We start from the raw sequence: 26,048 nt of genomic DNA, 5'->3' as shown, positions 1-26,048 counted from the left end.
GGAGAAGGTGGTCGAGATGAGTGCCGAAAAGGAGTGTCGTCTCGACCTCGCTCGTCGTTTGGCCGACCAGTACCGGCTGCAAGAAGGTTAGTCACACGCTCCAAGCAGCTTCGCGTACTTGTATAGTTTGCTTTGCTGACCAGTTTAGGATTCACACAGACTTGGAGGAGGAGGTGGCGAGCCTCCGACAAGAGAAGGAGCAGCTCAGCCAACAGCTCGCCGGTGCGCTGGAGTCCGGGCGGCGAGCAGGAGAGGAATTGGGTCGAAAAGACCGGGAGCTATCTGGTAATGGGTGCCGCCTTGTTGGTTGCTGCCTGCCCCTTTGTTATGCCGAAAATAACGCTTCGTTTCGTTTGCAGTGCTCAAGGTGAACGCCAAAAAGCACCTGGATGATCTGATCAAGGACCGGGACTCCTGGAAGGTCAACTGTTGCAGGATCTGGAAAGGAGTGTCCCCGGTCCTAGACCTGATCAGCCCCGAGCTCCCGGAGAGCCAGCCCCGCGCGCCGCAGTTGACCCCGGTCGAGAAGGCGCAACGGGCGTGGGACTGGCTCCAGCAGTTTGTGAAGGACGCCGGGGAGTTTGCCGGCGCGCACGTCCTCAGCATGGTGCGCGCCCACTACCCCCTGGTCGACTTGAGCAGGCTGGAGAAGGGGTACCCGAAGGAAGTCGGCCCACAGGAAGCGGACGAGCTTCGGGGTAGTCTGCTGGACTTGTCGTCGACAGTGATCGGCGACATCAATCTGTGCGGAACGGCCACTCCTCCAGACCAGCCGAGTTCAGATAGGTCGGCCAGGGAGTTGTCGGGCGCGTCCGTTGCGGGAGATGGGCGGTCGACGCCTGCGGTCTCGACCAGCCAGGCGCCGGTGGCCCCGACCCCTTCGTCCGGGCAGCAGGGCCAGGCGGGTGATCAGCCCGAGCAGTTAGGCCAATAAAGTAGTCTGCAGGAATAGACTAGTGTCTGCCCGTCAGGGTATTTATTGTAAACTTTGTATGTAAAGTTTGTAATAAAGTTTGCTTTTTGTCATGACTGTTGTTTTGAGCGCTGTAAGAATATCTGAGTGACGTGCCACCGTATTTGTCTTGGTTGTCGCTAAGAGCATCCATTGTAGGAGTTTTGCCGAGTGCTGTGTGTGACAAGGTATAGGCAAAAAATAGAGAATTTCATTATCAAAAATTATAAGATACTTACAAAAGAAAGTCATTAAAACTTTATGGATAGAAACGTCGCAGGTTGTCGATGTGCCAAGAGTTAGGCACTCGTGTTCCGTCTGGGTATGCCAATCTGTAGGACGTAGGTCGTGTGACCTCGGTCACCACGAAGGGTCCTTCCCAGGGAGTGGATAGCTTGTGCATTCCCTCCTGGCTTGTTTTCCATCGAAGCACCAGATCGCCGACCACGAAGGAACGGTCCTTGACGTTCCTATTGTAGTATCGCCTGACTGCCGCGAGATATTTTGCTGTTCGGAGACATGAAACTAAACGCTTTTCCTCCATGCAATTGATTTCGAGTTCTCTGGCGTTGTCGGCGGTCGCCTGGTCGAAGTGCTCGATTCTAGGAGATCCGAAGTGTATGTCAGACGGCAGGACCGCCTCTGCACCGTACACCATGAAGTAGGGAGACACCCCTGTGTTTCGACTGGTCTGAGTTCGGAGGCCCCAGACCACTGCCGGCAATTCTTTCATCCATCGACCGGGTGCCCTGTCGTTTTCGGTGTACAACCTTTTCTTTAGGGCGTCGACGATCATTCCGTTAGCACGTTCGACTTGACCGTTGGCACGTGGATGTGCCACTGACACATATTTTATGACTATGCCTCTGTCATCGCAGAAATCCCAAAAAGTGGTGCCAGTAAACTGAGTGCCCAGGTCGGTGATTATGCTGTTCGGGATGCCGAATCTGTGTATGATTTGATTGAGGAACTCCACAGCCTTCTCGGAGGTTGCCTTGACCAGGGGCATGTATTCAATCCACTTGGAGAACTTGTCGATTAACACGAAGACAAACTTGAAATTGCCCGGGGCTGGTCTAAATGGTCCGATCATGTCAAGCCCCCAGCAAGCAAAGGGCCAAGACGACGGGATAGTTTGAATTTCATGGGCAGGTACGTGGGTCCTCTTAGCGAAAAACTGACATCCTTCGCAATGCCGAACCAGTTTTTCTGCGTCGCCGACCGCGGTTGGCCAATAAAAACCTGCTCAGAAAGCCTTTCCGACCAGCGTTCTAGATGCGGCGTGATTGCCGCAGGATCCAGCGTGTATGTCCTCCAAGAGCTTGATACCATCATCTTGTGGTATGCACTTGAGCAGTACTTCGGAGCTTGCGTTTTTCCGCATGAGTTTTCCGTCGACCAGGATGTAGTTCTTTGATCGTCGGATGAGGCGCTCGTTCTCTGTTTTGTCCTGAAAGCCTGTCCCGTCTGATATGTATTTGATGAACGGGGTACGCCAGTCACGCCCACCGGTTGTCGGAGTGGCGTCATCTATGAGCATTGCCTCGGTGGGTTGCTTGTCGACCAGGGGGGAGCTTACGCTCGGCTCATGGATGTCCTGGACGAAAATACCCCGCGGGATTTGGGCCCGAGATGAGCCTAACTTTGACAACGCATCTGCTGCTTGGTTCTTATCCCGGACCACGTGGATGTACTCTATGCCATAGAAGTTAGTTTCCCATTTGCGAATTTCTTTGCAGTAGAGATCCATCTTCTCGTGGGTTGCGTCCCACTCCTTGTTGAGCTGGTTGATGACCAAAGCGGAGTCGCCGTAGACATAGAGGCGCTTGACCCCCAGTTCAACGGCTAGTCGTATGCCATGCAAGCATGCTTCGTATTCGGCGACGTTGTTTGACACCGGAAAAAGGATCCGAAGGACGTAACGGAGTTTGTCCTTGTTGGGTGATACGAACAATATCCCAGCGCCTGCACCGTTGATGTTCAAGGACCCGTCAAAGAACATTGACCAGTGGTCTGGGACATCGGGAACGGAAGGCTCGTTGAGATCCGTCCATTCGGCAATGAAATCGACCAGGGCTTGAGACTTGACAGTGGTGCGACTCTGGAACTCCAGGGAAAATGGACATAATTCCATTGCCCATTTCACGATTCTGCCATTGGCGTCTTTATTGCGCAGGATGTCCCCGAGAGGAAAGCTGGTTGTCACCAGGACTCGATGGCCGTCGAAGTAGTGCTTCAGCTTTCTTGACGTTATCAGGATGGCGTATATAAGCTTCTGTATTTGTGGGTACCTGGCCTTGGACTCGTTTAAGACTTCGCTTATGAAGTAAACGGGTCTCTGGACCTTGAAGACGTGACCTGGTTCATCTCGCTCGACCACTATTGCCGTGGAAACAACCCTGTCGGTTGCAGCAATGTAAAGGAGTAGGTCTTCATTGGGCTGAGGCGCTGTGAGGACAGGTGGTGAAGTGAGGAAGGTCTTAAGCTGAGTGAACGCAGCGTCGGCTTCCTTTGTCCAAGAAAATTTTTCTGACGCTTTCAATAGTTTGAAGAAAGGGAGGCCTTTTTCTCCCAGCCTTGAGATGAAACGACTGAGGGCGGCCATGCATCCGGTTAGCTTCTGAATATCCTTGACGTTCTTCGGTGGTCGCATGTCGAGTACGGCTTTGACTTTTGAAGGGTTTGGTCGTATGCCGTCGCGACTGACGACGTTGCCGAGCAGTAGACCGGAAGGAACGCCGAAAATGCATTTCTTGGGGTTGAGCTTCCACTTGTACCTATTGAGTGCCTTGAAGGTTCGGTCTAAGTTGTCGATTAGGGTGCTCGCGTCCCTTGTTTTTACGACCACGTCGTCCACATAGGCTTCGACGAGGTCATCGCGAATCTCGTCGTGGAGGCATTGCTGGATGGCCCTTTGATAAGTGGCCCCGGCGTTTTTAAGTCCGAAAGACATGGTAGTGTAGCAGTATGCGCCGAAGGGTGTGATGAAGGATGTTTTGATCTGATCTTCTTCCTTTAGCGAGATCTGGTGATAACCAGAGTAGCAATCTAGAAAGGAGAGGAGTTCGCATCCGGCCGTTGAGTCGACCACCTCGTCGATGCGAGGAAGACCAAAAGGATCTTTAGGACAGTGTTTGTTGAGATCGGTGTAATCAACGCACATTCTCCATTCATTATTCTTTTTGCGTACAAGAACCGGATTGGCGAGCCAATCGGGGTGATACACTTCTTTTATGAATCCGGCTGCTAGAAGCCGTGTTATTTCTGTCCTAATAGCCTCCTTTTTGTCACGAGCGAACCGTCGCAGTTTTTGCTTGATTGGTCTTGCGGTCTTCGAGACATTTAAGGAGTGCTCGATCAGGTTTCGTGGGACGCCGGGCATGTCTGCGGGTTTCCATGCGAAAACGCTCACGTTGTCCCTTAGAAACCTGACGAGCGCGTCTTCCTATTTTGGATCCAGGTTAGCCCCGATGAGGGCTGTCTTCTCGGGGTTGCCTTCGACCAGCTGCACTTCTTTGTACTCCTTGGATTTCGAGTTCTTTCTGGCTGTCTCCTGCTCAGGTAATCGGAGCTGGTCGGGAGGCAGCTGTGCGGCTTGGTTTGCTGTTTCCGCCATGCGGATTGAGAGGTCAATTGCCTCGGTGATCTTGAAGCTTTCTTCTTCGCAGGTGTACGCGGTGTAGACGTTGCCTCTGACGGTTAGGACACCCTTCTCCGTGGGCATCTTAAGGACTAGGTATGAGTAGTGCGGGACTGCCATGAACTTTGTCAGCGATGGGCGGCCCAGTATGGCGTGATAGGTCCCGTCGAAATCCGCGACTACGAAGTTGATGAACTCCGTCCGGAAGTGATCGGGTGTGCCGAATTGGACAGGCAATGTTATCTGTCCGAGGGGCACCGAACTTTGACCTGGCAAACCCCCCCAGAATTGGGCGTCGTAAGGTTTTAGTTGTGCCGGTGATATCTTGAGGGCGGGCAGGCTGTTGCGGAAGAGGATGTCGATGGAGCTTCCCCCGTCCACGAGCACGCGCTCGAATCTGATGCTGTTGATGCAGGGGTCAAGAATCAGTGGGAAACGACCCGGCTCTGGGATAGCAGCCCACTGGTCCTTCCTGCTGAACGAGATCTCCCTTTGGGACCACGTGGGAAATTTCGGATCTGCGATCAGCCCGTCCGTGCTGTCTATGTTGAGGCAGGCTCTCTTTAACAGTTTTCTTTCTCGCTTGGACTCAGTGGAGACCTTGCCTCCGAAAATGGAGTGGACCACGTTAGTGGGGCTGACGTATTGGTGTCGGGGGTCCCTATCTTGGTCCTCATCCTCATCTTCGTGGTCGTGCCCGTCGCGCTTGTTATTTTTCTTGGCGGAGTCGTCTTGGGCGGCCCGCCGTGTATACATACTTTTAAGGACGCGGCACTCTTCCATGGTATGATTGGACTTTGGGTGTAGTTGGCATGGTCCCTTCAACGTTTTGTTGTAGTCTTCTTGGTAGTCCCGTCGTCCATTGGGACGTTTGACCGTATTTACTTCGTGGTCGTAGTCGCGGGGGCGTTTTCCTCTGAAGTCGTCGCGCCGCCGATCCCAACCCTCTCGGTGATCGCGGTTGTCGGAGCGGCGGTGATTTCTGCTGTCGTAGCGACCACGACCGTCATCTCGCCGGGGAGGCTGGTCGGGACCTCTCGCATCGTCTCGGATTAGTTTTTCTGCGTCGTCGGCATCGGCGTAATTTTTAGCCGTGGCGAGGAGCTCTGCTACCGTTGTTGGACGTTTACGCAACAGCTTGTTCCTCAGCGCTTCGTGGAATCGCAGGCCCTTGATGAAGGCTGAGATGGCCTCGTCATGAGAAATCTTCGGGATTTTGAGGCGCATATCCGAGAATCGTCGGATGTAATCGCGCAGAGGTTCGTTCCTCCTGTCCCTTATCCTTTCAAGGTCATACTTGTTTCCAGGCTGCTCGCATGTGGCGATGAAGTTGTCGATGAAAGCCTGGCGCAGCTCTTCCCAAGAGTCGAAGGAGTCCTCGGGCAAGCCGAGAAGCCACTGATGACCAGCCTGGTCGAGGACTACGGGGAAGTAGTTGGCCATGACGTGCTCATCCCCTGCCGCTGATCGGACGGCGATTTCATAGAGGGTGATCCAGTTCTCTGGATTTTCCTTGCCGTCGTATTTTTTAAGTTTTTCGAGCTTGAAATTGCGGGGCCACACGACCTGGCGGAGGTGTGAGGAGAACTGTCTTAGGCCCGGAGGACCGTGCGTTGCATCGTACTCGATGCGTCGCAGGTTTTCGTGGACTGCTCTCTCTGCGGCGCGCCTGTTGATGCGGTCCCGGGCATCTTTGGGAGGGATGTTGTGGCGGAGATCCCTGTGTTGATCTTCTTCTTGGCCGCGTGCGCGGTTCTGCTGGCGGCGGCCATCGGCGTCCCGACCACCATCGTCGCGCCGTGAGTCCCCTCGACGGTTGTCGGGGGAGCGGCTGCGGTGACGCCCGCTGGGTGGGGCCCGGCTACGATTAGTCTGGTCGGAGGCGGCTCCCGTATAGGAGACGTCCTGGACTCTCTTGAGCAGAGTGGCTGTCTGTCCCATTGCGGCGATCAGGTGTGCTCGGATGCTGGTCCGGACTCCCTGGCATTCGGGGGTATCAGGAAGCCGATCTAGGTTAGCCATGGCAACAGCTACGTTGGCGCTTGGCGTTTTGTAGACTGGCTGGTCCCCGACCATGTCAAAGGCATCGTTGAGATTATTTGGTGGCATTTGTTGTTGCTCGTCCGCACGTCGTCGGGCGCGCTCGGCGTTACGCTGTTCGCGGAGTTGTCTCTGGTCATCTGTTTCTCCATCAACGTCCGGTTCGTCGGCGCTGACATTAAACACAATATCCCCTCGCCGGGGGGAAATATCGGGAATCGGTCGAAACCCGGAGGGTGTGAAGGGAAATCCAGGTCGTAGTCCTCGTCTTCAGTGTTTATAACCTCGGTGGGAACGGAGCCGGTGCTTGAGTTGGTGCTGGAGACCTGGCCCTCCCGTATTTCTCGGATTGTCACCATGTTGACGTGGTGACGATTGTTCCTTGTCGGCGACCAACCCGCCTTGCTAAAAACGGATTGGGTGTGCCGTGAGTAAACAGAGGCCGAGTTGTTCAGGCCGCAAGGATAGTCTTCCTTCCTGAGCTCGACGGATCGTCCTGAGGGGGTTGAGGTTATCGTCAAAGACGTTCCCAGCCGTTCGTGTGTGGCGACACGAGTTGGCCGGCGGGATTTGAAAAAATCCGCTGGAGCAGCTTGGTCGGGCCGACGCAGAACCCCATCTATGAGTTGGGAAACTTTGAGTAGCTTGGGGTCAACGCGATCGAGTGCTCGGAGAAGGTCCGAGCAGTCGATCGCCTTTCCCTTGTAGGGTGGGATCGGTAGTCGGGTGCTTGGTGCCGTCGTGCGCGTGGTCGGAGACAGCGTGATCTCAGATTGGATCTGGGTCTCTTTCGAAACCGTGGTCGCGAAGCCGCCGCTGCACGTCGTCCACGTGATCTGGCCGACGGTGAACGTGAGGCCTTCGGGCACGGTCGCGGAAGCTGGGATCGTGACCATCTTGTTCGCCGGAAAAGTTGCACGCACACCCCCTACCTGGCGCGCCACTGTCGACGAAAGCTAGTCGGCAGTCTACCTTGGGGTATACCCTCGGTAGTAGTTTATCGGTAGACGGTGCGCAAACTACGAACTCGATGGTGACGCAAGACACGGACAAGCTTTTTATCCAGGTTCGGCCGCCGAGTTGGCGTAATACCTACGTCCTGCGTCTGGTTGTATTGATTTGTGTTGAGAGAATATGATGTCCTAGGGGGGTCCCTCGCCCCTCCTTATATAGTCTGGAGGGCGGGGTTACAGATCTGGAAACTAATCCTAGTCGGTTACAATTGCCATGGATAATTCGATGTCAATTCCTATTCTAACCGACTAGAATCCTGCTTGATCTCCACATCTTGTTTCCTTGTGCGAAACTCCAGGCTGTCGGAACAAGCCTTGAACTCGTCTCGTAATGGACCAAGCCTCCTGGCCGAAATCTAGCCGTAAGGGTATAGGGGTTTATACCCCCACAGTACCTTTGAATAATGTGTACCATTTGTTGATAATTTTCTTGTGGTTTTCTCATTGAGTCAAAGATTATCAACCGGTTCTTGGGAATTTCAATGACCATGAGTATCCACTGAAAGCTGTTTACACACATATATATAGTCAGGCCTATATATAACTATATAAAACTTATCTCGAGTAATAATAAGTAAAATAAAATATGCATGCACTTAATAACTATATAACTCACTCGAAGTTGAAATAGAAGAGTATTTTTTGTTTTTCTTTTTGGTTCACAAAGAACCTCATAAGATTGGTGCAGACTTCTGTCTCATGAGCTGCTGTCCACACTGCCTGCGGAGCCTTGAAAACAATATAAGGGTCAACGAACCCAATACTATTATCATTTCTCATTCTGAGCTCTCTCATTTGGTGCCTGCATATATACATACAAATCCTAAGTGTGTAAGGATTATATACATGTAATTAAAGAAGTTAGAAGTATAATAAAAAGAAAAAAATACTTACAGACAAAAGCAGCTGACAAGAGATTTGTCGAGAGCGTCGAGGTGACATAATTGGTGCAATTCTTCGAACTGCACGTATATGAGGTCATCTCCACGGAAGTAGTGATGTTGTCTAATACGAACAAAAATCAAATTGTCTCCCCTTTTAGACGCCTCAATGCACCATTTGTTTATTGCAAACATTTGTGTGCCGAGCTCATGTAAACGCTGAGGGTCGAATAGACTCCTGCCCGGTTCATATCTTGCCCTCCATTGATCAACTACCTCAGCTTTTTCAAATGTTTGGCAACCAAGAATAGCGGCAATTTCTTCCATATTTAATCCGCTCTGTCCAAAGTAACGCTCAAGCGAGTCTCGCTCAGACAACGCTAAGGATTTCTTTGGCATCAAGTCTTCATTTGAGCCGTATTGATTTGGCACAATCAAAGGGGGCACCGGCTTTGATACTTCTCTGAGCTGTGGGACCCCCTTTCCTACTGTCTTCCTAGCCTGTGAAGACTTGACCAGAGACCGCTCATAGTCCGAAAGTGCTGGCTTTTTCTGAGCTTCGCGTTGCTTCTTTTGCTGGTCCGCCACCTTCTGCCTCAGTTCCGATGGCTTTACATGAAAGTACGGCTTTTCTGGGTTTTGCCGCTTTTTACTATCCTCCTTCAATTTATCAAAAAATTGTTTGACCTCAGCTTTGGATGCAGCAATTAACTCCTCTTCACTTTTTTCATAAGATAATTTTTCTGGCGTCTTAGCTCTCTTTGCTGAGGCAGCCTTCTTTGGAGGTGGGACCGATGACTTCGGTCGTTCTTGGGCGGACCGCTTCTGACTACCTCGCTTCGGAGGCGAGGGGACCGACCGTGCACTCTTTGGAGAGGGCAGTGCAGGCGGTGGAGGTGGTGGGGCCAATCTTTTCGGCGTTGGAGAACGCGGTGGAGGAGTTGGAGACCTCGGTGGAGGAGGCGGAGACCGTGGTGGAGCCGGTGGCGGGGTCGGTGTGGCCGCCGCAGGTGTTGGAGGAGATCCAGCATTGTCACCGCCCGCAGCACTATGATGCGCTGGGGAGAGAACTGGACTTATGTTGGAGGAGTCCCTGCAAAGAAAACAATTACAAGTTTTGTGAGCAAACTTTTTTTTAATTTCAATACATAATAAATAATATAAGAAGTAAAATCACACACAAACCTATGTTGAGGAATAATTATGAACCGCTTGCGCCAACAAATAAATGTCTTCTCAGCTTCACCTAAGGTCTTCTCTCCGTCTCCCCCTTCTATGTCTAGAGGCACATTGCCACAACCTTTCTCAACCCTATCAACCGAGACGCTAGCATATCCACTAGGTACTGGTCGATTATGGATTCTTGGAGTTCTCGTTCGGTCGATAGTGTTGACAACAGCGATAGCCACCTTTTTTTGTTACATTCCCATCTGGTACATGCAGCTCACAGGTGTAGTAAAAGCCTCTGTGACATCATCCACGGGGAAGTGTAGCTTCGTGTCATCCTGAATGGTTGGTACTTCCGTGGATGCGCAGCTGCTTTTCAACTGGCCTGGGGGGCTAACGTTGACCTCAGGCTGTTGTGATGTACCTTGCCCTTTCGTCATTTGACTAAGTGCTGCTTGCACTTGCCTTTGAATCTCCGCCTGCATCCATTCTTCACGAGCTTTCTCGCGCTCTTCTGACTGCAGAACAAAAGCTTCCAGGCGGCGAATCCGCTCTGCCTCCTCATCCTTCTTTCTCTGGCGGCTTCTGTAGGTATCTTGATCGGCTTGGAATGATTGCAGCCACGAAACTGCCCCATAGCCTCTCGTACGCCCACCGTGCTCAGGATTTTCAAGCGCATAGGTGAGTTCATCCTTCTCCCTGTTAGGCCCTCCAACGGCTTCTTTGGCCCTCGTGGAGATACGCTTCTCCCCGTAGAGGTCGATCTAGAAGGCTACACGTAGATATAGAAACAAAAATACTAAATTAATAACCAAGTAAGTCTAAAACCTAATGTAAGAGATGCATTAATTATATATGTTTACATTTACATACCTCGCCAGTATTTTCTTCTTGTTGCACGACAAGTTGTTGCTCAGGGGCATTGTCCTCTTGTTGCTCAGGGGCATTGCCCTCTTGTTGCTCAGTAGGATTGCCTTGCATGATCTCGTGGTAATCAATAAAGTACTGACTACCGTCGTCGATTATATTTTGAATGATATCTTCCATATAATCAGGATCATCATGAGCACGGTCAGCCATTTCTATGTCTGCAACCATACATATATATATTCTATATAAGATAAGAAATACACTAGAATAATATACTAAAAAATAATACTAACAATAACACTAGAATTCATAATATACTAAAACACTAGAATTCATAATATACTAGAATAATATACTAAACAAATAATACTAGAATAATAGTACAAACAATAATATATATACAAAACACTAGAATTAATAATATACTGGAATAATATACTAAAAATAATAGAATAATAGTACAAACAATAAAATATACAAAACACTAGAATTACTAATATACTAGAATAATATACTAAAAATAATAGAATAATAGTACAAACCCTAAAATATACAAAACACTAGAATTACTAATATACTAGAATAATATACTAAAAATAATAGAATAATAGTACAAACCCTAAAATATACAAAACACTAGAATTACTAATATACTAGAATAATATACTAAAAATAATAGAATAATAGTACAAACCCTAAAATATACAAAACACTAGAATTACTAATATACTAGAATAATATACTAAAAAAATAATACTAACAATAACACTAGAATTCATAATATACTAAAACACTAGAATTCATAATATACTAGAATAATAGTACAATCAATAACATATACAAAACACTAGAATTACTAATATACTAGAAAAATATACTAAAAATAATACTAGAATAATAGTACAAACAATAATATATACAAAACACTAGAGTTAATAATATACTAGAAAAATATACTTAAAATAGTACTAGAATAATAGTACAAACAATAATATATGTACAAAACACTAGAATTAATAATATACTGGAATAATATACTAAAAATAATAGAATAATAGTACAAACAATAAAATATACAAAACACTAGAATTACTAATATACTAGAATAATATACTAAAAATAATAGAATAATAGTACAAACCCTAAAATATACAAAACACTAGAATTACAAAACCCTAAAATATACAAAACCCTAAAATACTAGAATAATAGTACAAACAATATCATAACAATTCAAAACACAATATATACAAATGTACATATATATATATATAAATATATATTTATTATATACATTTATTATATATACATATATATACATTTATTATATATATATCATAAAAATTCATTCTTTTTGCAGATTATTTAGCCGAAGTTCGATTGATCTACATAGGAGCGAGGAGATCGACGGCCGGAGTTCTTGAGATCGACATGGAGAAGTTGTGGCCCGCGCGCGCGCTCTAGCTGGTGGCCCGCTGCGGCGGCGCTGGTGGATGGCCGCGGCAGCGGCGTTGGCGGAGGGCCGCGGCGGCGCTGGTGGAGGGTCGCGGCAGCGCTGGTGGAGACCGTCGTGGCGGCGAGGGAGTCGAAACGACGGCGGCGAAGATGAACCCGGCGGCGCTGGAGACGAAGACGAAGACGAAGATGAACTGCCGGATCTAGGGCTCCTGCGCACATATATAGGGGCGGGACCCTTTAGCACCGGTCCGTGGTTGGAACCGGTGCTAAAGGGTCTGCGCGCGCTAGGGCGGGCTCCTGAAATTTTCAGGACCCTTCAGCACCGGTTCCCACTATGGGCCGGTGCTAAAGGCCCTGATTTTTAGTTTAGGGTTTTTCAATTGTTTATATATACAGTTTATATTATAAATTGTATAGTAAATTAAATATTTTGTATAATATTTTTTAAATAATTTTTTTAATGTACACATGAAAATTTTTAACCTTAATATCTTATTGTATTTTTATAATTTGCAATGATTTTGTAAGAAATGTTTAGTATTTTGTTAATGCAAAAATATATTATTCCAATAAATTTACAAAAACTATATCTAATTAACTGGAAATTTATTTTCACATCATATTGACGTAAAACTTTTTATTTTTGTTATTTATTACTAGGAATGCTAGTTGGGTATAGTTCTCATCAAATAAAAAATCATATAAAAATATATATCTTGATGAACACACCCTTTGACCGAACCCTAGATTGTCCCAAATGGAAAATCATGAATACAAAGTTTGCTACACTCATCAAGTTCTACATTTTGTCTAATGGTCAACTTTTCATTTGGAAAAGTTTGAACCACTGAATTTTGAATTTTCATAGAACTCATAGCCATGCAGCGGTTTCGGAACCCTAGATGGTCTCGAATGGAAAAGTCATGAATACCAATATTGTTCCACTCATCAAAATCTACATTTAATATATAGACCATTTTTGCATTTGACAATGTTTTTGGAAGGTGTAGTTGAAAATCCACAATTGACACATATAGTTACATATAGTTTGTGTGAGATTTAAGAATTGGTGGGTATTGTTAACTTAAACTTTCTCAAATGGAAAAATTATGTATATAAAAAGTTTAAATCTTGATGATATCTAACAACTTGGTATTTAAAATTTTTTCATTTGAAGTAATTTAGTTTGTCATTTGACCAAGTTTGACCAAAACCCGTCTTGGATTTTGAACAAATGTGCTTAGGATTGACTCAAATTTATCCAAATGGAAAAATGGTCAATATATCAAATGTAGATCTTGATGATCTCTAACAACTTTGTATTCAAAAGGTTTTCATGGGAAGTCATCAAATGGGCCATTTGATCAAGTTTGACCAAAGTCAAAGCATTGGTTTTTACAAAAACACCCTTTGACCGAACCCTAGATTTTCCCAAATGGAAAAGTCATGAATACAAAGTTTGCTACACTCATCAAGTTCTACATTTTGTCTAATGGTCAACTTTTCATTTGGAAAAGTTTGAACCACTGAATTTTGAATTTTCATAGAATTCATAGCCACGCAGCGGTTTCGGAACCCTAGATGGTCTCGAATGGAAAAGTCATGAATACCAATATTGTTCCACTCATCAAAATTGAAAAGTCATGAATACAAAATTAACAATTCTCAAATATAGTTTCATACAATTCTCAGAATTCGTACATTTTACAACACATACTATTAAACATGACTTTATGTTAAGCCGACACAACAGTGAACTTCTTCTTGACGTATGACTCTTGGTTATGATCCTACCGTAACCATGGAGTATCCTCATTGTTTAACAGAATGCTTGGGTCTTTGTTGACTATGAAGGGCGGAATTCGATCATCCCTTTCGTAATCGCCTGACATGTCTGACTTGTCCTCAATTCCGACAATGTTTCTTTTCCCAGAAAGGACAATGTGGCGCTTTGGCTCATTGATGATTGAGTGGTCATCATTTTTTCCTCTCTTTGGTTTCATAGACATATCTTTGACATAGAACACCTGACTCACATCTGCAGCAAGGACGAATGGTTCGTCTTTGAACCCACTATTGTTAAGGTCCACGGTTGTCATCCCATACTCTTTGTCGACTGTTACCCCACCTCCGGTCATCTTCACCCATTGGCACCGGAACAAAGGAACTTTAAAATTAGCTGCATAGACTAGTTCCCATATGTCTTCTATGCGTCCATAATATGTTTGTCTGTTCCCATTTGGATCCATGGCATCCACGCGTACACCACTATTTTGGTTGGTGCTCTTTTTATCTTGGCCAACTGTGTAAAATGTGTTACCATTTATCTCGTACCCTTTGTATGTGAGGACATGCCATGATGGTTGCCTGGCCAACAAATAAAGCTGCTCATCAATGTTTTCATCACCTTGACATTTTTCGCAACCAATCGCCAAAAATTTCCATGTGCTAACGCATTATCCAAGCTTCATTCTTCCCGGGCCACTGGGGCCGTAGGAAATCTTTGTGTACCTCAACATATGGTTCCACCAATGAGGAGTTCTGGAGAACTGTGTAGTGTGCTTTATTGAAGTAATCGTCTCCCATACCAATATATGTTTTCTTCCCAAGTGTTCCCTTTCCGCTGAGTCTGCCCTCGTGTCGAGATTCAGGAATGCCAATTGGGTCAAGGTCTGGAATAAAGTCAACACAGAACTCTATGACAGATATTGCAGGCACAACTAATTATTTCTCCTATTGGCAAACTTTGGACAAATATGCTCAATTAAGTCTTTTTAGTTGTTTATGTTTTGGTTGATGATTGATATCTGCTCTTTTACCTAAAATTTATGAGAACTTTATTTTGAGTACCCAACTTTTATTGCAGCATTATTAGTGTGGTACCCAACTTTTTCTGTCCCGCATCACAAGTTGGGTATAGCTATTTCTTGTGATCCTCTAGCATACGGTCGAACTTGATCTTCTCCTTTTCACTTTCACATTCTCTTTGTGCGTCACGAATGGCCTGGCCAAGATCTTTGGGCTTTCTCGGCTGGATCACCGCCACATTAGCCGTTGTATGTGCCCGTCGTGCAAGATATTTTTGCACAACTTCAACATACTCTTCCTCAAAGTAGAAGCCTAAACATCCATTGTCATTCCACTGAAGTTAAAACAAAAAAATTAGAACTTTAATCACAATCATCATGAAAATACGTATAAACTAACCATAATCATCCAATGCGAGAAAATAACTCACGTTGCGATCTGGGCACTTGTAGAAGATACGACCCTTGTTGGGACCCTCTTTCTTCACTCAGTACTCCATCACAATCTTCGTCTCATCATCACACTTGCCGTATGGAATGAGTGGGAGGCCCAGCCTAGGTCGCTTTGGAAACCCATAAGATGTTGAGGACGCAGAAGCAGTTGCCATCTACTCTCTATACTCATTTTCTAATACATTATAAATTTCTTATTTTACAAACAAATAGAATTTAAAACTCTAAAATTATCTATATCTCTAAACAATGAAGTGTGCTATCTATGCTACAAATTAACGGTGAATACTAGTTTTTAATAGATACTTTAAGCTTCCTTTATCCAAATATGCAAGCTTTAAGTGATTTCGAGCTCAAATTGCTTACAAATAAAAAAAACACAATAAAAGGCCATATATATTGTATATCACAAAATGGGATAAGCCAATTGAGAAACATGAGAGCATAAAGTTGATAACCGTTAGAACCAAAGGATCGATGGAGGAATCGATGAAATCGACGGAAGAATCGAGGAATGGATTGAGGATAAGAACACTAGCTTGAAATTTGAGATGAAAGCTCGAAGAGGTGGCTCAGGGAGGAAGAAGATGGCCGGGATACATAGGGTGAAGCTCTAGTGCAAGTCGGTGGATCCAACTGGGACTAAAGATCCATTTCTAGCCATGGGCCCATCCACTAGCCAGGACAATAACTCTACTACTCCCAGTTTGCGCCAATGACCAGGAGTAAAAGTTGACCTTTAGTCCTGGTTATTGGTTTCACCCACGACTAAAGGTCCCCTGCCACAACACAATGGCACAGTAGACGTTGGGCAGGGGCCTTTAGTCCCGGTTAATGGATCTAACCAGGATCTAATCTAGGATGCACAAAATTATAAGACCAAAGCCAATTTTGGCAAAAGGATCAAAGGCTATTTGTGTACTAGGCCTTGTTTAGATCCAAAAAGTTTTTAGATTTTGACACTGTAGCACTTTCATTTTTATTTGACAAATATTGTCCAATCATAGAGTAATTAGACTTAAAAGATTCGTCTCACTGTTGACACTTCTTAACACAACTACTAAAAATAGACTCTTGAACCTATCCCTAGCAACGACGTCATAATTACTTAACATCACTTAAGCTAGGTTGTCATCCTTAACATGATGCAGAAGTGCTAGTATTAAATCTATATGTTTTTCTAGAAATAAATAAATAAAAGATCCGCAAGCGCACAGATAATACCGATGTAGCATTTTAACCGGGAGTATTCCAGGTATCATTATTTATATTTTACCACTGGGAAGGGACTTGCAATGGATAATGAGCAATGAACACTGCATGTAATCATGGAGACCTTAACCATGTCTTTATTTATCTCTCATTCAGGGTAAGTGTCACATAAGATATGAATATGAATAATAAGTGACAGATGATAAATAAGAATTCATAGCCATAAGATAAACATGATAATCATCTCAATTAGATTACTCTAAGTCTATAGCACTAGCATGGTATTAGGACAATCTACAAGAATAAATTCTAAGTATTCTAACTATACTGTCAAACCATACAAATTCTAAGTATTCTAACTATACTGTCAAACCATGGTATTAGGACATGAGCAGGTGGTCATACTCCATGCAGATTGCAGTGACCATTTGTGTTGTCTCAGTCTTCTAGACCTTCTGTTTGCCCTGGTTCTTGGTCTTAGCCTTATTCTGGGTGTTGCTCTTGTTTCTACCACCGACTGTCGGAATGTCAATGTCTTGTTCTTGAAAGAAAAGACTTCCCTATTGCCCTTAATGTTGAAAGTAATCCTGGCATTGCTGGCGTAGATGATAGCTCCGACAGTGTTCAAGAATGGTCATCCCAAGATAATAGGCGACCTCTCATCGGTACCAGTGTTCACCACTATGAAGTCTGCAGGTACGTATGAGTTGCCTACTCGCACACACATGTTTTCCATGATTCCCATGGGGTAGCAGAGTGATTGATCTGCAAGCTGCAAACACATGGTTGTGCTTGATAAAGGATAATTGAAAAGTTTCTCGTATATCACCTTAGGCATGATGTTGATGCTTGCACCGAAGTCGCAGATTGCCTCGTCGAAGTTTATACTTTCAATGGAGATCGGAATAACCGGCCTCCCTGGATCGCCCTTCTTGGTTGGTAGAGACGAGTCTAACCATGTTTCTTTTGGATGGTCACTCCAATAGCTTTCTGCATTAAAGATGTCTACAAGATTTGCAGTTTCTAATTCTCCTGGTTGTCTAGGAATCTTACCTTGGTCGTTGGCGACAGCAAAACGAGCAAGCTGTTGTAACTGAGATTCTAGCATCTTATTGAAGCTAAGCTGATTCTTGATAGCATTTGAAAACTTTCCATTCTAATATTAATTGATTCTAAAGTTTTATCATTAGATGCTAGCTTGTTAGATAGGCTATCCATTAGCTTACCCTGATTGAGCACTAACTCTCTTAAAGGTGATTGATTAGTGTTATTATAAGAATTATTACCTTGGTAATTATCTGAGTAGTTACCTGAGTAGTTAGGCTGCTGTTGCTGACTCCAGCCTTGATTTTGCTGAGGACGGTAGTACATCTCCCTGAAGAAATTGCCATGCACCTACTTTTCCATTGCCCTTTCGCCAAAGACTGCTGGAACACAATGAGCTTCACTTTTGCTGATCACCTGACAATATCTCAGATATTTTAGGCTTGGAAATCTAAACTGCAAGCTGAATTTTCTTTGGACATCTTTATTATCTGGTGCTAGGCAATCTGGATGGTTAGAAATGATGTTATCTTCAGGCAATCTGAATTTCCTTTAGTATCTAGCTGCAAAAGAATTTTCACATCTGAAGTACTCCTGCTCCTGCACAGAACCAAATCAAGAATTACTCCCCTGCTAGAATTATGGATCAATGCAAATTTGTAATACCCTGGGCTTTTTATCTTTCCTTTGATGTACCCTGATCCCCTTTGCCCCTCTTAGAGGCCTGCTTCTTCTGCTTAGTTACATTAGGTTCTCTGTTTATTTTTTGTGCCCTATTTTTCTGTAACACACGGCTGAAGATGGCGGAGCAAGCCGGCACGCTAGCCCACCCACAGAAGCCGCAAGCGACACGCAGGCGCGACGGCACTGCGAGATCCGAGGCACCAAAGATAGGAACCAAAACCAGGGTGGCAGTAGGTAGAGGAGGTAAAGACGAAGGAAGAAAAGAAAACAAAAGGAACGAGCTGACGGGAATCTAGGAGGGAGGAGGGTGGAGAGCAAAAAGGCAAAGGACACAAATCTGGACGACCACACCTCCCCCCTTTTGTGTCCCTTTCTTCGCCAACGCCGCAAGCAGGGGATGGAGAGATATTTTTGTGGCGCTTTTTTTTCTTGAACAATACCGCAAGCTGATGTGGGTGGCCTCGGGTGTCGGAGAATTCCCGGTGAATTATGTGTAGAATATCTGTTGTTGTGGCTCAGCCTCCACAGACCACACGCTAGAAACTTAGCAGCCTAGGAACGGGAACGTAACCCACGTTCCCGTTCCCATGTTCCACATTTCAAGAACGTCTACATTCTGGAAACGCGAATGTTTTCATTCCCACGTTATAAAATGACACCCTAAGTTCCCGTTTCCGTTCCCGTTCCGAAGACGGGGACGGGAACATGGCTGCTATGGAACAGAAAAGGCAAAATAGGGGCGCTACCTGAACTCGACCGCACTCTCCGTCCGGCCCTGTTTAGTTTTCATCCAAAAAAAATTTCACCCATTCCATCGAATGTTTATACACATGCATAGAGTATTAAATATAGATAAAAATAAACTAATTATACAGTTTGGTTGGAAACCACGAGACAAATCTTTTAAACCTAGTCAGTCCATGATTAGCCTAAGCGCTACAATAATCTACATGTGCTAATGATGGATTAATTAGGCTTCATAAATTCGTCTCGCAATTTCTAGACGAGCTATGTAACTAGTTTTTTTATTAGTATCCGAACATCTCTTCTGACATCCTATAAAACATCTATGTGACAACAATAACTTTTCGCTCCCTAACTAAACGAGGCCCAAGTGGTCTGTGTGCCAAGTGGAAATCCCCAAGGAACCCCCACCCACCCATCGCCAAGGCCGATCTGCACCTCGAGGAGAAGCAGGTTATTAAGGAGAGCCACAGGTTACTGATAGTGACGGAGGCAACATGTGCGAGCATGCATTGTATCCTCGTCTATGCTGTCAGTGTGCATTTCTTCTAGCAAGAGTCCAACATCAACGCTACCATGCTCTATAGCCCGCTGGTGTTCCTCAAGGTCAATATGTCGTCCAACAAGGTTGTCCTCGGCGCCACCATTGCACGTCGATGTCGTCAAGATGTGCTTCGTCCTGGTGGCCACCTGAAAGCCCAAGTTTGGTTTTGGTAATTAATGACACCAAGTTGCTAATGTCTTGTGTTTATGTGATTTGAGTTAGGCATAGCAACACATGTGATGAAGGTGCATGGTGGCATGGAAAGGTGGCCACATGATCACAAAAGGGATGAAGCATGAAGTGAAGATCATGGTGATAGACGAGGAGCAAAGTTATCAAGGCAAAGGTATAAACAAAGGGTTTTACTTTTGCCGGTCTAAGATGAATAGAGAAGTGATTGACCGAGTTTAGGATAGATAGCCGACTATCAAGAGGGGAAATCACGGTCATCTCTCGAATCAAGTGCTACTAGGTCTACATCTTGAGCATATGCATTAGGATCTAGTAAAGTGCTAACTCAACTCCTTTGGGAAAATATTTGTGAAAAGCTAACAAACATGCACTTTGGTGGTGGACACTTGTTGGTGTTAGCACTTTTGCAAAGGAGGTGGAGTTCCTAGGGTTGAGAGGGGTTTGGGTTCCTCTCTCCCTCCTGCCGAGCTTGCGAGGTGGGATTCGACGCTTTTGAGAAAAATAAGTGTATTTTTTTCTATTGCACCGGGTGGAAATTTGGAGAAGTCATGGGAGTGTTTTTCACTGAGAAACACTCACCGGACGCACTGTGTGGAGGCACCGGACGCTGGCCTTTAGCGTCCGGTGTACTATCGGGTGTAGCAGAGTGCACCGGACGCACCGGAGTGAGTGCGGTGCTCAGCGTCCAGTGTGCGGGTGTTTTGGTGACCCTCTCTGAGTTTAAGTCCGGTGAGCACCGGACGCTCAGGGTGCGTCCGGTGGCTCACGTCCGATGACCCTACAAGTTTGCAGACTTCTCTGAGTTTTAGTCCGTTGAGGACCGGACGCGTCCGGTGTGGACCTGCAGAGCGTCCGGTGGTTCACAGGTAGCCTTTAGATACTGACACGCGAGATTCAAGAAGGACATGTGACCAACCCTAGTGCACCGGACGAGGGGGTCGAGCGTCCGGTGCTCACTTAGTAGCGTCCGGTGCCCCCGTTTTCAGCCCAGTGAAAGTGGCCAACGGCTAGTTCTTTGAGGGGGCTTATAAATAGAAGGAGGCCGGCTTTCGGAGGCTCTCTCTTGAACATTTGATTACTTGAGGTATACATTAAGCTAGAGAACACTCCTTCGACTCATCTCCTTGCTTGCTTGCTAATCCTAGTGAGATTGAGTGAGATTCAAGTGCATTGCTTTGAGAGTTGCATTTAGTGGCACTTGATTCTTGAGTTTGCTGCGGATTTCTTGTTACTCTTGGGTGTTTCCCGACGCCCTAGACGGCTTGGAGCAGCGGTGGTGTTGAGCTCGTGATTGGAGATTGTTTCGAGCCTCACCAAGTGATTTGTGAGGGGTTCTTGAGCCTTCCTCGCGGGAGATCGCAATTGGCTACTCTAGTGGATTGCTCGTGGCTTGGAGGATCCCCATCTTGTGAGTGGATGTGCGGCACCCGCTGAGGGTTTGGCTTTGGATTGCCAATTAGCTCGTGATCCATCAAGTGGGTGTATCGCCACAACGAGGACTAGCTTGCCGGGAAGCAAGTGAACCTCGGTAAAAAATCTTGTGTCATCTCTTGCCGAGGTTTCTCTTGTGATTGTGGGTGATTGGTTGGATATATCTCTACTCTACAACGTTGGTATAACAATCACTCTTCACTTCTTTACTTACTTGTATACCTTGCTAGTTGTTTAGCTTGTTTAGTTTAGTCTTTTTGTTTAGGAGTGTAGCAAGCTTCTAGTTGTGCTTTCTTGTTGTAACTAGTGTTTAGCTTTCTTGCTAGACTTGTGTAGGTGGCTTGCATAGCTTAGTTGTGCTAGTGCTAGAATAGCTTCGCCTTTTGTTTTACTAATCAACTTGTCTAGTTGAAGTTTGTAGAAAATTTTAAATAGGCTATTCACCCCCTCTCTAGCCATTTGGACCTTTCACCACCCTCTTCTCGGACCGCCTCAGCCAACGGTCATGCCGCCATGCTAGTGGCATGTGGCCACGTCCATGTGTTTCGCTGGGCATGACACTCTGTGTTGTCGTGGCATCATCCGCGAGTATGGCGACCAACGTCGTCTAGTCGGCTCTAGCTTCCACAGCGACGCTCTCCATTACACTACTAGAAACTCGAATTCGAATACTCCTGTGTGTATGAAAACTTACAGAAAAAGGCGAATACGCACAGAAAAATATTTTTCTAATGGTGTACTGTCAGAAAATAACACACAGAAATATAATGACAGAAAAATCTCATTTTTGTGTGAGTTTGCTGTGTCCGTGTCCTACAGAAAAATTATGCTCGCCCAGATTAAATTTTAATCTTCTGTGCGCATATCCACACAGAAAAATACTATTACATGTGCAGGAAAAAGAAGCCAATTGCACATTTCTGTCGGTCTAGTGAACTCACAGAAAAATATCTTTCGGCCAAATGCAGCCACCCTCACAGGAAAAAGTTACGCACACAGAAAAAATATTCTATTTTGAAACTGTAGCAATAGCATATATATATTCCACACTATAATTTCATGACAGATCACAAATGTTCCGACATCAATACATATAGGATACATCACAATATGATCTCCAAATATTCAACACATTCCATAGACGATGTCCAAATGTTCCGACATCGATACATTCAAAAGCATTACCATCTCATCTCAGCGGTTCAAGTTTCAACCAAGATGACTAAACTACCAGCGCATCATTGAGTCATATAAGTAAGACCACTGCTAAAGATTAGAGCGCTACTAGTTACATTCAAAAGCATTACCACAACTAAAGATTAGAGCCTCCTACTAGTTAATGTGCAAAAGCACAACACTACAAAAGAAGAAACCACCATCACATCCATGTATTGCAATGAAACAGCAGCATCAAATCGATGCATGATCTCCATTGTTGTCGGAACCTTGATTGTTGGCAACATATGCAACATGAAGGTCTTCATTGGTGTGCCCAAAATCATTGGCATTGTTGGCAGATTCTGAGGCAGCATGAGAAGTACCAGTTGCCTGAATGTGAAGAAAATTACATCAGATTCTACGTGGAATTTTCTCCCAATAATATATCACTTTTAGCAAAGGCTCTGAATTTGATGTAAAGTCATTTGAATAAGGCAAGCATGAGTGACTTCACAGCCATCAAGCGAGCTACAGCAGACAAGCATGAGTGCGTGGTTCTATCATGCACTAACTCATCTGCACTAGCAACCATCCTATCGAAAGCTTTAGCATATGCTTTTGGTTCAGCATCTAGTATAGCTCATCTGCACTAGCAACCATCCTATCGAAAGCTTTAGCATATGCTTTTGGTTCAGCATCTAGTATAGGTGGATGGGCACCAACAAGGTCAACCAACATTTGATCCATCTGATCAACTTCATCAGTGCCCTCTCTATTTCCCACCTCATCATATCCATCATCTAAAATCAGCTCCTCACCATGCTCAGTCCAAGTTTCATAGCCTTCCTTAAAACCATACCTACACAAATGCATCTCTATAGTATATCTTTTGTGTCTAAAGTAGTTTCGACATTGTGCACAAGGACACTTAATGGTATCATTTACAACTATAGCAGGAATTGAAAATGCACTATTCAAGAATTTTGTAGTCCTCAACAATTCGTCACTATCTTTAAAGTACACACCACCTCCAATAGAAACCTTCAGTCGTTAGCTAAAAATCTCCAAATCTCCACTGCAGTACATCAGAGACACACAATAAGATTTTTTGGCACAATTTTTTTAATGCTATCATTGAGGCCACTATGACTATTGTGCTATCTATAGGTACTGAACATGTATGTCATTACAATATCAATAAGAATCATAGATACTCTAAATAGACAAGAAAAACATGTTTTATTTCAATATACATATAGACACACATATAGAAAGGAAGGATACTATATTTAGGCGAGAAACACAGGACCTAGAAAATCTATTCAGATTTGAAGGAGACAACACCGGTGGCCAAATCTTGAGGGAAGCAGACTTTGACTGAAGAAACAGGTGGTGAAGATTGATGGGGAGACGAGGGCGTCATGCAAGGACATGCAACGGATGGGAGGGAGACGAGGGCGGCGGGATAGGGGATGCTCGTGGTTGGCTGTGCATGCGCTAGGTCCACGCCGAGAGGGCCAACCGCTGGCTTGGGGCTGAGCACCGGCAGCAGGTAGATCTGGGGCAGCGGGCGGCGTCCATGGAGCTGCGCGCGGCGGACCTGGAGCTGCGCGTGGCGGACCGGCCTGGAGCTGTGGGCGGCGGACCGGCTTGGAGTAGGGGCAGAATCACGGAGGGAGCTGGTTGTGGACCTGAGCGCGACGGGATTTTGGTGAGCGATGGGAGGGAGTCACGCCAGGAGAGGATAAGGTTGCCGCGTCTGGAGGATAGGTTTGGGGGTTTTATGTTATTTTTTTTTAATTTTTTTTACTATCTTATCTATTCGACACTGCGCCAATAACAAAAGCTAGGCGCCAATGCCAACAATAGAGCGCCAAAGGAAAATCTATGCGTGTGACTTAATTTTTTCGTGGGTTAGTAAGTTTAATCTGTGTGTAAGAAACAACTCGACAAAATAATTATAATTTTTTTGTGCGTGCATATAGTTTTTTCTGTGAGGTTAGCAAAAACTGACAGAATAATATAATTTTTTCTATGTGTAGTGACACGCACAGAAAAAGTACTCGATTCTTCTGTGAGTATTTAGATTTTTCTTGCGGTATTTTTGAAACTGACACTACTATTACCAATTTTTCAACATCCACAGAAGTATTCGAGTTTCCGGGCAGTGTTAGGTTCAGTCCCTAGTGGGCACCTACAATGCTGAGATCATGCTGTTGTGCCTGCACGCGTAGGACGCCAGCCTAGGCATGGCGGTGAACCAGCTGACCGTGCGCGTTGGTGAGCACCGCCGACGCGATGACCATGTCTAGATGCTTCTCTCCGTACACAACAGGCGTGGGAGTGGCTGTGTGCGTGTATGTATATGTGCATAAATTTAATTATCGCTTTTAAATTTTATAGAAAGGATAATACACAAATATATACGTAAAGTTCTTATTTTCTGAAAATGTTTGTTTACTCTTGGGACTTATTTTGCTAATAGATAATTAACCAATTTACCGCAGCCCGCAAGGCTTGCCCGGCTGCCCCCTTAAAATCATCCAGTGGTTAATGCGTTATATTAAGCATGAAAGAGTTATACAAATATAAGAAAAAACCAAAGAGAAAGCAGAAGAAGAGAAAAAGAAAGAAGGAGAACTACAGCTATAGAAGAAGAGAAAAGAAGGAAGGTAGCGTATATTAAGAGAAAAATGGAAAAGATGTTGAAAATCAAAGTCTTTACAAAGACTAAGAATAGTGTATGAATGGAAGACTTTGAGTGTGGCCAAATTAATGGAGAGAGGGAGAGAAAGTCAATGAGTTCATACACACTCCATGCTCTATAAATATGAGGTAACCCTCATCAGATGTAAGCAATAAGAAAGAAGAAAGAAAGTGAATGAAAGAGCTCTCACTTCTCCCAGTTCCTCTCTGTTCTTGTTGTTTCTTGGGTCCCGTGTTTGTGTGTGCAAAGAGCTGATTTCTAACACGTTATCAGCACGAGTTCTACCGAGCTAAAAGGTAAGAAGGTAAGAAATCAGTTCCGCAACACGCAAACGTGATGGATGAACACATCACGAACTCATCACCAGTGGATATGCTTGCAAGCACCATGGTGATCCTTGAGCATGGCCTGAAGCCATTACTCAGAAGATTGCCTGAAGCAATCTCAAGATGGCCCAGAAGTGCCAAACCCATCCTTTCGAACGTTGGCCTCGAAGTGCCGTACGAATACCAAATCGCCCTCATCCTGAAGATGAGCAAGCTGAACCACGCCGCCCCGAAGACTGCATGCGAACCTAGCAGACCCGACACGCAGGCTGCGGGCGTCGCGCTGCCCCGTACGGACCACGAGCGAGCCAGGCCACAGTTGCTGCGCGCTGGGCCGCGAGCCGCGGAGGTCGCTTGCCTCGCTCGGCTCGTCCTTGCCGGACTAGTGATTGACGCCGGACGATCAAAAGAAGCCTTTTGAAGATTCACCACCATAAGAGACAAGTGTCTGTCATGAAACAGACGGACAAATATCTGCAAGAACAAGAACATGATCATGCCATCCAATGAACCAATTAATATAACAAAACAGGAAAAAACCAACCAACCTGAGTTACATGCTTTACTGTATTTGGCTGACGGTATACATCTAGCTGTCTGTTTAGATTTATAGAAGAAATTCCAGCAATCATATCATCAACACATTCTTGTTTTAGATAAACTCGGTCATGATGTTGCATATCCTATATGGAACATTATTGCATGAATAATGACCGAGACCATCT

General features: G+C 45.2%; 2 long non-coding RNA genes across 2 annotated transcripts; one reads left to right on the top strand and one right to left on the bottom strand.

Annotated features, from left to right (window-relative positions):
- On the bottom strand, positions 22,345-23,688 carry LOC110429883. The gene is made up of 2 exons (XR_002447064.1): positions 23,600-23,688; positions 22,345-22,680 (listed from the first exon to the last, which is right to left on the bottom strand). It is a non-coding gene; the product is annotated as an uncharacterized LOC110429883 (long non-coding RNA).
- Positions 23,409-24,740, top strand: LOC110429882. Its single transcript, XR_002447063.1, has 2 exons — positions 23,409-24,060; positions 24,437-24,740. It is a non-coding gene; the product is annotated as an uncharacterized LOC110429882 (long non-coding RNA).

This window comes from Sorghum bicolor, chromosome 8, assembly GCF_000003195.3.
Source record: "Sorghum bicolor cultivar BTx623 chromosome 8, Sorghum_bicolor_NCBIv3, whole genome shotgun sequence".
Taxonomy (NCBI): Eukaryota; Viridiplantae; Streptophyta; class Magnoliopsida; order Poales; family Poaceae; genus Sorghum; species Sorghum bicolor.
This window is presented reverse-complemented; position numbering and strand designations above follow the sequence as displayed.